General features: G+C 42.9%; 1 protein-coding gene across 1 annotated transcript in view; it reads left to right on the top strand.

Moving 5' to 3' along the window:
• Window positions 1–4,929: 4,929 nt before the first annotated feature.
• Window positions 4,930–15,185, top strand: part of PXYLP1 (2-phosphoxylose phosphatase 1) — a gene marked incomplete at its 5' end in the record, with an annotated part of 55,817 nt that continues 45,561 nt past the window's right edge. The window contains one exon of the mRNA XM_082320505.1: window positions 4,930–5,015. The remainder of the gene's footprint in view (window positions 5,016–15,185) is intronic.

The raw sequence follows: 15,185 nt of genomic DNA, 5'->3' as shown, positions 1-15,185 counted from the left end.
CACATTCCTCCATGAGTGTGGTCCCACACAGACTTCCTCTTTCAAAAATTTCGGCCCCAAATTTAGTTTGTGGTTTCTGCTGCTTGCAGTAATTTCTCCATAAAGAAGTGACAACAAGCTCTTTTCTTCAAAATACGACACCCTGTTTACACATTTAGAAAAAGCACAATTGGAATGTGATGTGCAATATTGCCATTTGGTGATACCTATCCCATGAACACTAAAACTACCTTCACAGGTAGCTGACTGCGTTGTCTTTGAATGACTTGATTAACTGGTCTTTGTTATTCTGCCACGCACTGGCAATCCTCTTGTGACTGTGTAGGGTCCTGCTGGGATAAAATGTGGACCTGCTGGGATGAGATGCCTGTATTTTAATCCCATGGTTAGTAAGCATCCAGCTGCATGACAGTGGGGGTTGGAAAAGGAAGGAGGAGGAAGTAATGGGCTGAACTAACTATTCAAGTTCTATTTGTTCAGAGCTCCTAATTTATTTTTGAAAATCCTGCAACTGAATCAGGTGATTTTGCAAATGAAGGAGTATTATATACCTGGTTATAGTCCAGGACATAGTCATATGCAAACAGCAGTCTTCTGTGAACCCTGAAAAATAAACAGGTTTTTTTATGATGCTATCCAGAAGAAAGGCGAATATTGGCAAGTACAGCCAGACAAGGCATCTTCTGCTGTGTCTGTTTAATACCACCTAGAAACAATGTAGAATTTGTAATTATTATTTGGGGTTTAATCAGCCAGTGAAAGAGTCGAGGAAAAATAATGAAATATGTGGTAATATTCCTAGTATGTACTTTAATTGCTGATTGCTTGATTACTGCTGAAACTGATGAGGCTGAGTGTGATGATATTATCAGGAAGTTAAGCCTGAGAGCAAGAGATGAAAACATAACATTGAACATGAACACAATACGCTGCAAAATAGCATGTTTGCGGGTTGAATTGAGTGACTCCCTGTAGAGATAATTTAAATGCTGTAAAGTCATATATGTAGAAATGCTGATGAATAAGATAATAGGCAGCCTCTGAAGAAAACAGGAGCTGCTGTAATGTGACAGAAGAGTTATAGAAATCTGGGCGAGTGGCTGTGGCACTATATCTAGAGCAATGGTTATGGCATTATTAAAAGATTCCAAAAGATCCAGTGAGAGTCGGAGTGGGGTAATTTAATGGGTAACAATATTGGCATCCCAGGAGGCTGTAGGGATATAATGTTGAAATATACAGAAGTCCTCAAGGCACTCAGAGCTATAAAACCAGGGCTAACTTTGTCAGGCATTGGATAGATATGCCACATGACACTTGGAATGACGCAGGAACATGCACAAAGCAACTGAAAGAGGTGACATCAGACTTCAGGTATGTGGTAGCAAAAAGCAGGCATAAATAACTGTTTTCAAAAGGGTTTCCTTCCAGAACTGTCAGCAGTTTCTTTAAATCCTTAAAAGCAGTAGGACTGAGACACAAAGCATCTCAGTCAGTAATTAGCAAACTGAAAACAGTGCTTGCTAAGAATGGGGTATTGTCAGAAGCGACCTTTTGCTAGATAAAGAGTAAGGACTCTCTAAAGCATTCAGGCATGTAGCTGAGAAATGCAGCCAAAGTCAAACAATGGAACTGAAAGAATGATTCAGACCGCTGAAACTCTTGTGTTCTTAAAAGAAGAAAAAAAAACCCCTACAAATATGTAGGGCCTGAAACTGTTAGAATGAAGAAGTAACCCTAGAACTGAAATACCTTATTCAAATATTACCTCGTATAAAATACTCACGGAGTTCAAATGTACAGCCCTCCTTTATGAGCAAAACTGACTGCAAACTTGTCTGTAGAGCAGTGACTTGCTTCTCTCTCTTCCCACTCCCTTGTGCTTATGTACTGCGCTCCATTGCTGTCACCGCTTCTAGGAGCAATAGCTGGGATCTAGCTGGTATTTTGATTCAAGTCTTTGGGCTTACTTCTGGTTCTCATTTCTTGCAAAAGTATTAGCTGTTGGATTAAACAGAGAATTGAATTAATTTATACTGTAAAATGTAACTGATTGTGTACTATGTGTGTTAGAATTTGTCTGCAGGAGAGCCCTGATCCAACCCTTACCTTCTCCCAAGAATCTCCTATTCAAGAACTCTGGCAAACAGAGGGATGTGTAGTTGCTCTGACTCTGTGACTAGAAATGAAGGAGGGGGAGGGGAAAAAAACCCAGTTGGAAACTGGGTAAAAAAAAAAAAAAATCCAGTTGGAAACTGTTTTTTTTTCTTAAAAAAAAAAAAAGCAGCACCAGGATTAGGATCAATCTAAGTAAACTATAAAATTAGAACTGTCCTCCCTGGGTGATGGGGCTGCGTTTCACCATGACCTATCCTCTATTATTCAGGTTGTCAGTTTACCTCTTGGGATTGAGGTCAGACCGAGGAACACTACAGTGTTTTGACCACATGTAAGCGTGGATTGTCTCAGTAGCAGCTGGTGGATGTTAGTGAATGAGCTCACATTTTTAGCATCCATACATGTTCGTGGCTACTGTTTGGTTAATGCAACAAAATTTTTGTTAGTTCATAGCTAATTCACTCTACTGTAAGGACATCCCTACAATACTTGCCCAAATTCTGATGATACATGATATTTGCAGTATGAGTTCATTGGATGCATAACGGCACGTAGAGGAGAAAGTAGGTCCAACTGATGAGATTATCGAGTGAAGTGGTATGGGACTGTGCATAACTCCAAGGCTCCTCCAAAGACAGTAGTTACAGTTGCTCTGCCCTGCAAGTATTCAGTTTGTCTCCTCCAATTTCATCTTTAAAATCCAAGTGTATGGGGTTTCTGCAGAGAAATTTTCAGGCTATTAACAACTTTTGAGTACATAGTCTTTTGTATTATAAATATCATAATGATTTGTATTATAAATATCATAATGACTTTAACGAAGTTGATTTCTTTTGTGTGTATAGACAACCAATACAAAGCAAAAACATTCTGTGAAGAAAATTAAATCCTTTTATTACATGGAGAACAGATTGACAGTTCCTGAATCCCAAATCCTTTGTGAATTGCACTTTGTTCTGGATAGAGGTGGAAATGTAACTGCCCTGGCAAGCATTTGGTATCATGGTAAATCATTGTTTCCATATGGAGATGATTTTTCTGTAAAGTACACATTCTGCTTTCTGGGTAGGGAAAGTCCGGATCTCTTTGTGCCGATGTCGGGCACTATGCAATCCTAACGTGCCCTAAAGTGGTCTAGTGAACAGCAGTCAGAAGTCTCACTGTTCCACACCTAGGGTCCCATAATTTGTCTGCTGCTCTTCTGCAAACCATTCTTTTTCAGATGGTTGGCACTGGTTTTCTAACAAATAAGATCATCGTTGTGATGGATTAGCTCTAATCTGATGTGATGCTGGTAGGAGGGAAGACCAGCAGCGTCTGTGTATTTGATGGGTAGCTGTCAGTTGGCAGGCCCGTCACCATGCTGCTGAGCATCTCTGGGCATGGTTTTTAAAGAGCAGCAGTTGGTAAAGGCCCCGGTCTTCTGATCTGCAGATGGATGACCACTTTCCACATCACTGTGCAGTCTGTTGGTTAGAACTAAATTAATTCCTACTTCTTATCCCCAAAGGAAAGAAGATGGAGAACCTCAGCACATTTCCAGGTGAAATCATACCAGTCAGGCAAAAGTACTAGTCTAGCTAGAAAAACAAGCCCCATCTTTTTGCTAGGCAAGTTCACTCTGTGGATGGGCAGTATCAAAGCAAGCAAATTTGGCTCCATGCTGCTGTTTACGGGGCAGCGACCACCGGTTGCCACGACCCAAGAGTAGACGCCACGCAGATAAGTAGCTTGGCTGGGAGAGCAGCGTGACAACGCAGTTGGAAGCTGGCAGAAGTATCCAGGGTTGCAGGTGGAACCACAGGAGTATGTGAACCACATATGCTCTTTGAGGTGACTCCTGACTGCAACAAAAAACCCCTACAGCCATTTGCCATAAACGCTGGTGCCAAATGCTTGGTGTCAGTGCATCTACTTTGATCACCCAGTATTTGCATAGGTTCTGCATAGACATGTCGAAGTAGGTGTGTGAAGGGAATTAAGGCATTCCCCAAATCTGCAGAATTAATGTTAGAATCTGTTTTGGGGGTACATGAAAAATTGGTGTATTTGAAAGAAGATCAGCTTGTAGGATTAAACAAGCGTTCCCGCTGATAAAGAAGAATCTGCTCCTATGAGGGGAAAGGCTGATTAGCTGGGAGCTTCTTTGTTGGCAACAAATCCTGGCAAATACTTTGCAAGTTACAAAATGACTTCACTTGCATCAGTTATACAAGGGAATATGTTTGTTTTATCTTTTTTATTGAAATTCGTGGAATTCTCCTTTGACAAGGACTTGAAATTGGCGTTTCTTACAAAGGGCCATGACAACTTCCAGCTGTGCTCCCCGGTAAGTTAAGTATGAGAAGAATTCGCGAGCGGGGTCGCTAGCAGCCGCGTTAGATGTTTGTGCCGCATCTCCAGGGAACTCAAACGCTGGAGGCAGCGGGCAGCTGAGAAACGGGGCGGTGATGCGGGGGCAGTCGGAGCGGCTGCCCGCTGCTGGTCACGGAGCCTCTCGCTGGTCGCCCGCAACTGCGGGCATGAAAGAAGTCCCCCTCGGAGGGCTGAAACCGCCGGGCCCCTTGGCGGCCGGCCCGGGGACCGCGGGTGCCGCGGGCAGCAGCGGTGCCCCCCCGCCCGCCGCCGGGCCGCGGGAGGCGGGGTGCGGGGGCCGGGCGGGTCCCGCGGAGCCAGCGCCGCCCCGCGGGGCGTCACGGCGGGCGGGGCCGGGCGGGGCGGGCGCCCCCCGCGCGCGGCGGGCGTTGGGCGGCAGGGGGCGCCGGCGGGCGGCGCGGGGCGGTGCTGGCCGGAGTCGGGCGCTGGGCGGGCCGCCCAGCCGGAGCCGTGGCGTGGCGGCGGGCAGCGGCTCCGGCCCCGGCGGAGGAGGAGGAGGAGGTGCTGAGCGCGGCGGGCAGGTAAGGGGGCGCTGCGGGCGGGGGTGCCCCCCCCGGCCGGGCGGGTGGGACGGCGCCCCGGGTGCGCTGCCCGGGAGCGCTCGGGCTGGTGCCCCGGTGCGAGCCGGCCGTATCTGCCGTGCTTCCCTCCCCCCGTTAAATACTCGGCGGCTCCGGCGGGCGGTCGCTGCCGACGCCCGGGGAGAGAGGGGCTGCGGCCCGGGCGTTTACGGCGCGGCGGGAGCGGCTGCCCTGTGCCCGGCTCCGAGGGCCGGGAAGGGTCCGCTCCCGTCCCGCCTGCCCCGCGCACCGGGGAGACCTGGGGCAGCAGAAGCGCCGCGGGCAGCGGCGGTCTCGGCCGGGCGGGCTGAACCGGCCCGGCGGGCGGGGGTTCGGCCGGCGGCGAGCTGCCCCCGCGCCCAGCCCCGCCGCGAGGCCGCGGCGGGGAAACTTCGCCTCGGATGGTGCCCGCAGGCGGGCACGCAGGGCGCGGTGCCCGGGCTGAACTCGGTGTGTGTCCGCCGTCCCTGCAGTCCAGCGGCTTCAGACCGTCCGTGCGTGCGCGCATCGTGCGAGGCAGGAGCCCGAGACGGGCTCGCCAGTCCCTCAGCGTCCCTGCGATGACAGACTTCGTATCTAACAGCCTTGGCTGGCAAATAAAACAGTACTGTTGCAGAGCTGCTGTGCTTCTCCAGTGCGCTGGTACTTTGTCGTCTATTGTTGGCTGATATACTGTGGCTGGAGTGGAGTAACTTACTTGAATTTATCTTTTTTTTTTGATGCCTGTTGTCTTTAGTGTATCTGATAGCGGTCCCTGTCGTCATATATACTTTAACCTAAATATTTTTGGAGCCTCGAACAGGCTTCTTAGTGTATTTCTGCACTGCAGGTTCCTGAAGAATAATCCTGAACCTTTTGACAAGCATGGACTTTTCATCGGAAGTGTGTTCGGACACAGAGATCGTCTTGGCCTGCATGCAGAACGTTGCACTTTAAAAATAAAAATCTGTGAAATTATTTTTTTAAATGCTAAGAAGTAAGGGCTTAAACAGTGTATTTGTAAATACCGTAACCTGAATTTCTGGGCAGATCACTTTACATAAAGACTGGGACAATGGAAATGACAGGGTGGGAAGAGTGTGTGTGATGACCTTATAAACCTTTTATTTTGTCTGGCATTATAGTTTGAGATGAGCATCTAGTTCGGACCTTAGATTTTCCCTTTTACAAATTTTACAGATATGGTTTCATGTGGATGAAAAAACTACACGGTAAGCGGCTTTATCCTTGAATAACTGCAAAAGCTGTCACATATAATAAGTTATTGTGCCAGTATTACAATAGTAATGGGATATTAAACCAACACATATTGGCAGTAAGTAGCTGTAATACTTATGCCCTGTTTTGACGTCTGTAGAAGGAGGATTAGCTCAGACAGAATTTGTAGTGGGAGGGTGTGAGTGGGATGAAAAGCAAAAGCTGCTTAATTTTAATCTTCTCAAAAAGGTAACTAAAAGTAGCGCACATGGTTAAAACACATATGCTCCTCTCTCTAATGGCTTTTAATTGTACTCTCTTAAATATTTTATGTAAACTCAGTAGTGCTGAAACATTAACTTTTGTAAGATTCAATACGTACTAAATGAGTCCGCTGTTCTGAAAAAAGGAAGTATTGACGAACTGCAGGGTCTCGTGTGAAGGTCGGACAACAACAGAGCTATAAAACTGTATTGGTGTAACTAAAGCTATGTATCTGGACCTATGTACCTAGGGAGAGGTGTACCTCTGGTTAGACTTCAGGCATTTAGTTATATTGTTTCAGTTTCATAGTTGTGAACTTGCTTGTCTCTAACAGCCTTCATTTGTCTTTTGGACTTTTTTTAGTTTAAAAAGCGGGCACCTTGGAATGAACGCACACAAAAAGCGGTGCTTCGCTGTGTGCAAAACTACTGTCCCCCATGAAGTTTGCTTTCTCCAGTGGTTTTACAATGAGTTGTATATTTTAACATACGTATCTTCCCTCACAACCTCCTTAGACAAAAGAAACCTTAAGCGTCCTGTGAGGTTTCTTATGTAGGTCTTTGTTCATTTTCATAATCTCATAGGAGACCTTTGAAACTAGACTTTGGTTGAATTTTTCTGGATGCTTTTTCTGCTGAAGTTGCAGATTATTTTTTAATTTTTTTTTTTTTTTAGTTATAAAAAGGGTTGTATCTTAAGTGTATCTGTATATTATTGCTGGAAAGATGAATGATGAATTCATGTGGTCCTAAGTGTGGCTTTTATATAGATTTATGGTCAATTCTAGTTGCATATTCTCTTCTTCTCCCCAAGGTTTTTATTCTTTTTTAACTAAAAAAAATATTGGCAATTAATTTGCAAAAAAACACCGTGAGATGCATGTTGCTCACAAACATACATCAAGTGAGTGCAGAAATTAAATGTTAAGCCACCTACTAACATATGCTTTATTATTTAGATATGATTAGATTTATGCTTTGTGATGGATGCTACAAAGGAGGTGGTGGTACCTTAATTGTTCAAGAGGGTGGTGTCTTCAAGTCTGCCTCTACCAAAGTGATGAAGGTGCTCTCTCAAGGAGTATTGGGATGCGCACACAAAACATGCAGCTATTGCTTTAGGTGTTAAAGGAATCATTTGATGAAGGAAGTGTGAGAGGATCGAAGAAGATTGAGTTTGTTACAGGTAATACAGGAAGGTTTGGGGAGTTCCTGGTGGGTCCGCAAGATAGTTACTGATGCGATGCATGAAAAAAACAGTATGGCAGCTCAACTGCACTGGCAAGCACTTGACTAGCACGCACAAATGCTGCTAGACAGCAGCCTCAACGGTGAGGAAAGATTTGCTTAAAAAGAACCTCAATGGTCCAAATGTTGGACAAACAGTGTGGTTTGGGTCAAAACTGTTCAAGCAGTGCGTCGCATTTGGGAAGTGTTTGAACATAGCCTTTAATCTTGACTCGCTGGCAGAGGGAATTGGTAAGCGAGCTGTGCGTTGATTCACAATCAGAAGGTTGTATTTAAAAATACTGTAGCTTGGGTGATAAATTATATATAAAAATGAAAACTTAAATTGTGTGGCAAAAAGGGAATAAATGCCAAATGCCTGGGAGGAGACTTCAAATGTAGATTTCATGCAAGATTTCTACTTGCATGGGTTTTAGTGTCCTGGTAATTTTACTGGAATTGTACTAAAATATTGCAGTGCTGATAAAAAGATTGTGCTTTAAAATACGTATTTTTTTTCTTCTTTGAAATGCTTTCCAAAATGCTTTCTGTAATGAATGCAGGCCAATATACGGTATAAATGACACAGAAATAGAAACGGTTGATCATAAAGCTACATACAGGATGATGATGACTGAAGGATTATGTAGCAGCTTTCCAGAAAGATAGTAGAAATGTCGTACAGACCATGACACACTTCATGTTCTGTTAAAATCTGGCTGCACTTTGGTGGAACCCAAATGGAGTCCCCTTAAGCAAGCATTTGTTTTTGCAAACCATTTAGGGCAGAAAGTTTTGCAAATTTTATTGTCTAAAAAATTGTAGTGGAGGATACATGTGTCTTGAGTTATGTCTACCCAGGAGCACATGAGCTTTGCTCATGTGGCTTGCTTTGTGGCATTGGGTTTAGGTTAGAATTCAAAATTAATATTCTTGTTTGCCTTAAAAGTATTAGGTGGTCTCTGATTACAGCTGGGTGAGACATTTTCTTGCTCAGTGAAGAAATAAAGAGTGGGAAGGTGTACTGTGGCAATCAGTGTTCATGATTATTTTTAAAAAAAACAGATAATGTCGTTTTACTGTGTTCAGAGAATGCCTGAATCATAAATGTAATGGTTCATCCTAAGCAGCAAAAAAGAGCATTTTTTTCATTGTGCAAGATGACAATAGGAACGTTTTCCAGGAGGGCTACAAAGGTGGATGGTGTGTGATTCTGCACTAAGTGGTTCTGATGACAGGCAAAGGATTCAGAGGAAGAGTGACAGGCTGTTCTGTATTGATTAGAGAGGTAAACTGGGCATTGAAAAGCTAGATAGCTGGCATATTTCTTAAAAATAACTGATTTTTGGAAGCTGAAATAATTAGGCTTATTTGTGCCACATGGTAAAGACATTGTTCGGAAATGCGGTTTGGAAATACTAATTATTGACTGTTTTCCAGCTGTTTCATCCATAGTTTCTACAGCCACCTTAAACTTTTTCATGGCCCAAGAATGAGGTCAGTTTTCCCCTGGGAGCTGTCACATGATTCATGGCCTCCCTTGTGAAAATAAAAAAATAAACACCGTAACTTTGTCTCAACGTCTGCTGTGATAAATTCCAGGATTACTTACGTAGTGGAAGTTACTATACTATGTTCTCCTAATGCTGATAGTCTCTGGTGATAAAAGGGAGGCCCTGTGAATACCTGGTGCACTCTGTTGTTAATGATTATTTTAAAAGGACAAAGCAATGCTGACACTGGATCTTGTACTTTGCCATGTTTTTCATGCTTTGTTCATCTTCCTCACATCTATGGTTATGATGTTGGTTTACTGATTGCCCCTGAAGTAGAAGTCTGAACACAAGCTTGCATTTCTGTCTATGAAGACTTTTTGGGTACCTTCATGAGGAGCTTCTGTTGGGCCAGTAAATTGTGAAAACAACTTTGTGGAACTAAGCAACAAAAATGTGGGCAGTGAGCCTTTCAAATGAAATGCTAGGACATCATGTTTAGTGCCAGTGCCGTTTACCTAAACCTATATTTATTTTTCCTTTTGAAGAAGTAACTTCCCTGCTTGCACCTTTGTGTTCAGGTTGTCTCTAACGGTAAGATGGTGTGTTTCTAGGGGTTAGCTTGTGCTGCTGCCGTGAGGATCAAGGAAAAAAACCAGGCACGCCCTTTTGCCAGCAGCACGGCAATTTTCCCAGTATGTTGCCTGTGTTATTCCCCATTCGGCTGTCCAGCAGCCAGGCAAGTTGGCAGTTGTACGAAGCGTTTTGGGGAAGAAAGGGCAGCAGAAAATGCTGACTGTCTGCTAATGCATCTGTGTAATCACCATTCTGGGGTTAGATTGCAGGAAGGTGACAAAATTGCTGAATAAAGTCTGTTTGGTCTTTTTTTCCTTTTTTTTTTTTTTTTTTTTTTTTTCTCCTCTCCGGTATGAGCTGCCAGCTGTTGGTGCTGCAATGGGTAACAGTATAACCTGTGGAGAGAAACAGAAGTTTTCCATTTGGAAGACAGGAAACAGAAGTGTACATTTACCCCGTAATTTTGAATCCTTGTGATTGTATAGAGGTGGTTGAATATGGAAGTGTTGGGTGACCTGGCATATGATGATGGGATGGAACAGATCTCATAGCAGGGCCATAGTCAGGAGAAAAAGTATTTTGGGATGAGGGTCAAAATATAGCTTGAGCACAAGAATAGAATAGAAATGTTCCTGTTCAGAGGCATGTTCAAAGGTCTATATTGGAAATGCATGCAGAGGGGAGTGTTATAGTAAGAGAGGGAATTGTTCAAACAATTAAAACTGTAAAAAGTAAAAGCTTAACTGAAAAAAAAAACGTATAACAATTTAAACACATTAACTGCTTTGCCTTTGTGTGCTTTTTAGAGCTGTGATGTTATCTGATCACCCACTGGCTGTGGTCTGTGTGTGATTAGGATCTATACTCATGCAATTACGAGCATATGGTATACCATTTTAAAATTTTAAGTTTAAAATAATTTTTAAACAGCACATTCTGGTGGTGTTTTTTAAGAATTATTTAATTGTCTGTATGTTCTGGAGTGGTTTAGCTGCCAGTTAAGATTCAGTTCTGGCCTGGAGCCATCAAAATCATAAGGTTTCTTTCAAGTTTCATAATAATGTTAAAAAAGAGTTGCTCGGTTTCCTTTAAGGAAGTAAAATAACTTCCTTTGTTTTTGTTTTTACTTTCCCTGCAGTTCAGAGACGTGTATGACCTATCATTGCGTAGGAAAAGGAGTAGGAATATGGTGACATTCCTGAAGTGGATGATGAAGAGTTGGGCTTGTGACAGATTTTCCTAGATACTAAAACTTTGTTTCCACAGGGCCTTCACAGTGACGTGCTGGAATCATGGGTTGTTACTGACTTCAACTTTTTTCAGATTTCTACTGAGTAATGTATACAGCTGTAGGACACTGACCTTATTTCCAACCAAAAAGAGGTAGTCAAGGCCAGATGAAAGCACTTATTGAGAAGTTTGTCTCAATGGAAGCATCTCTTGAACTCAAGGTTTAAATGGACCAAAAGAAACCAAAGTTAAGGACACCTACTCCTTGAAATATTTCATGCTGTCATACATTTGCTGTTCCAACAAGTAAACCAATGAGACCTATAAAATCATCATAGTTGGAAAACCAAAGCCCAAAGCATGGAAACTTTCAACAATTCCTAAAAGGAATATGAAAATGAGAGAAGATGTATTAAGCTAGCAAAGGAATTGCAGTCATCTTTTCAGTACTTGTGATTTGGGCATGCCATGAAGTCTGACTTTTTAAGAAGGGGAATGGTTTGTGATCCAAAGTTATTTAAGACTGTTTAAAGCTTTGTAATTTGACAGATTTTATTATAGACTGGGTTTTATTGACAGACTTAACACAACAGTGAAGCTTCTCTGTGGTTTGGAAGGAAGTGGTCCATGCTGTATCGTGTTCTGTTCAAAGTGCAGCTTCAAATTCAAAACCACATCCATCTTCAGTCTATCTGCTGCACTATGAGACCTTACAGCAGTGGTAGAGCTGCGGGTTTCTTCCTGTTGAATGAAGTGATCTTTCTCAGTCTTCATTTGGGTACTCTAAAATATGTAGGTTCCTTAGAGCTGGGAAATTTTTTTTTTCAGCTTTTTATTCATTTGAGCAGGATTGTAGCCGGTGTAGTATAAAATGAATAGTCCTGATAGGCTGAGATGAGGGAAAGGAGGTTTGGCAACGGAACAGCAAGAGAAATTTTGGTTCTTTGAAATGTTATAAAAATGCACATGGCAGCAGCACGTGCTTGTTTTTAATGCTGTTGGTAGCAGAACTTTCATGGGGCTGCTTTTCTTATCTTACTGAGGTGCAAGGACACGTTTCTAAAATTTTTTATCTATAGCAGTGAATAAGGCCGCAGCAAAAATGTTTCTGTATAAACCCTGTCCTCAAAGCAGTGGTCAAAGGCAGACTAGCATGTGACCTAGAAAATATAAAGTTTTATATTTACATGCACTTTCTCTATTGTCAGACAGAAAACAAAACTATTTGTTCAAAATACTCCAATTTGTTTCCAAAGTTTTTTTGTTTGCTACAGAAGAGGTGGTCATTAATCAGCTTTCAGTGATGCTTTTTCATGTTATTTGGTAGGCTTTATGTTCTTTCTTTTATCTAATAGGAGTATAACAAATCTTTATTATGTATTTGTAATTAGAAAAACTGAAAGGTACTGCATATTTAGTTTAGATTTTTGTTTCTGTTAAAGTGCATAGGTGTGAAACACAAGGATGTATGAAGGCCCATGTTTTGCTCTCATGTTTGTAGAGATTGATTATACATCCGTTACAACTTGAAAAATAACAGCAGTGTTAACTGATTGTAACAAGAGCTGTAGTGAGGGCATATTTGGGCTTAGCACCTGATCTCTGTAAACTCTGGAGCAGGAAAACACAACGGAAATCTGCTCTAGCCTGTTTTCATTCCTATGTTTTGGTGGCTTGCTTGGCAGCATACTGGTTTAGAAACAAGCCCAGCAAGATAACCCAGATACATTGTGTGGCATCACAGCAGCTGTCGCCATTCCTTCCCTGGATGTGCCCTACAGATGCAATCTTATGGATCCTATGCTGGATGTAACCAGCAATAGCAAAATTAAACCTTGGGTCACATTTAGTGCTTGCAAAGAGTGACATAAATACAGACTTAAATAAAAACGTTTGGCTAACCAGAAGAGAATAAGACTTCTTTCTACCTTGTGCACCTACAGCAATTTTGGTGAATAACCAAGGAAAGAGAAATACCATGTGTATTATATATACCTTTGGTATAAGGATATGTTGTATATATGATTATGTAGGTTTTGGGTTTTTTTGTGGTGGTTTTTCTTTTTTTTTTTTTTTTTTAATATACAGGTACTGACAGAATTAAGATCATCCAAAACCTGCTAGGAAGGGTGAGAAAAAAGTAATCAGTTGGGTAGGTGGGACTTGAAAATGTGTAGAGGTACAGACTCTGTAAAAGGAACCAGATTAAAGGGTGGGGACAGCTTGCAGTGGTAGAGGACAGAATAAGTCATCCTGTTTTCCTCTGGAAAACAGCAATGAGGGGAAAAACTGTGTGGCACCTATTAAAAGTAAAGGAATGCTTCTCTACAGCTGATGGAAAGCAGGATCAGCATGACACCTGTAATTTGGAACCCAGAAGCCTTGTAGAAGGGCAGGCATTCTAATTGGAGAAGTCACTACTCAGACAGTCGTTGCCAACATACATCCCTACTGAAGGACTGGAGCTCACCGGTTCCTGTGGGTGCAGCGTTGGAGCTTTACCTGTGTGTTTCCCTTAATGCGGAGCAGAATTCAGCAGAAGAGGTTCTTGTCTCGGCTCTGAGCCTCCCGGAGGGAAGTGATATGGCAGAGCACCGGTGACTAACAAGTATGACTAACAGTACTAACCAAAAGAGAGAGAATGCATGAGCTGGCGAGCACGAATTTTGATGCTGACCATCACTTTGTCCTCTGATCTAAACAGATGTCTAAATCTGGCACAAAGCAGAACATAAAGGAGACTACAGGCAGGTTGCAAAAAAAGTTCCATAATTGTTTCTGTGTGCAATCCTGCTTTTCCTCTTTGTTTACAGTCAGAGCTAATTTAGACTCTTGTAAGTTCCTGCAGGCAGGGGCATGTCATCTCTGTGTCCTGGCTGATGGGAACACTTGGTGTTCTTTATAAATAGGCTAGTGAAGCTGGTAGGAGGAAAAATGCCTCTGCCGTCAGGATGCTGCCAGAGCCTGGGCATGAAGGCAGCAAACTGTCTCCAAGTTGAATCTCTAAAGGGGTAAGTGTTCTGGGAAGACAGGGAAAGGAGACTCAATTTAAAATGTTTTTATTTATTTTTAAGGGAAGGATGTGCAGGAAATAGAAATTATATTTGGATTGCAGCTGTTCAGAACTTCTCTCGCATATACTGATAATTTTAGGAACAGCAGAGAGACTGGAGAAGGAAAAGAGTGGTCTACGGCAATGGCATCATCCCAAAGGAATTAGATGTTTACAGTACCTTACATTTTGGCACTATAGTTTCCATCATCTCTAAGTTGGTTCATGCATTTACTTATTTTTTTTTCGTATTAATGGTCCTAGGAACTATTGATTATGTAAAAATAACTGCAGTACTGATACCCTTTAGTGACTACATGTCAAAAATTATTGTGCTTGGTCTTAAAAAAAAGTAAATACTGTTTTGGTGTTCAAGTGTTTTTAAGTGTGATTTTGCAATGTTACTGAATAAAAAGCCTATTTACAAGTCACAATTATGGTATTTCTTCCAAAAACTCGTTTGAATTGTCAGAGGCATTTGGTTTTAGAAGTGGTTCCTTGCAAGGTGATTAGTGGTCAGAGTACAGGGGAGGTAAGCCGACACACCTTAATGGTGTTGTGTGGAAGTGCGTGTCATGGTTCAACGCCAGCCGGCAACTAAGCCCCACGCAGCCGCTCACTCACCCCCCCACAGTGGGATGGGGGAGAGAATCAGAAAGGTAAAAGTGAGAAAACTTGTGTGTTGGGATAAAGACAGTTTAATAGGTAAAGCAAAAGCCACACGTGCAAGCGAAGCAAAACAAGGAATCATTCACCGCTTCCCATGGGCAGGCAGGTGTTCAGCCATCCCCAGGAAAGCAGGGCTCCATCACACGTAACGGTTACTTGGGAAGACAAACGCCATCACTCCAAGCATCTTCCCCTTCCTCCTTCTTCCCCCAGCTTTATATGCTGAGCATGACGCCGTATGGTATGGCATAGCCCTTTGGTCAGTTGGGGTCAGCTGTCCCGGCTGTGTCCCCCCCCAGCTTCTTGTGCACCCCCAGCCTCCTCGCTGGTCGGGTGGGAGGCAGAAAAGGCCTTGACTCTGTGCAAGCCCTGCTCAGCAGTAACTAAAACATCCCTGTATTAGCAACACTGTTTCCAGCCCAAA

Source organism: Platalea leucorodia, assembly GCF_965183815.1.
Source record: "Platalea leucorodia genome assembly, chromosome: 8".
NCBI lineage: Eukaryota > Metazoa > Chordata > Aves > Pelecaniformes > Threskiornithidae > Platalea > Platalea leucorodia.
This window is presented reverse-complemented; position numbering and strand designations above follow the sequence as displayed.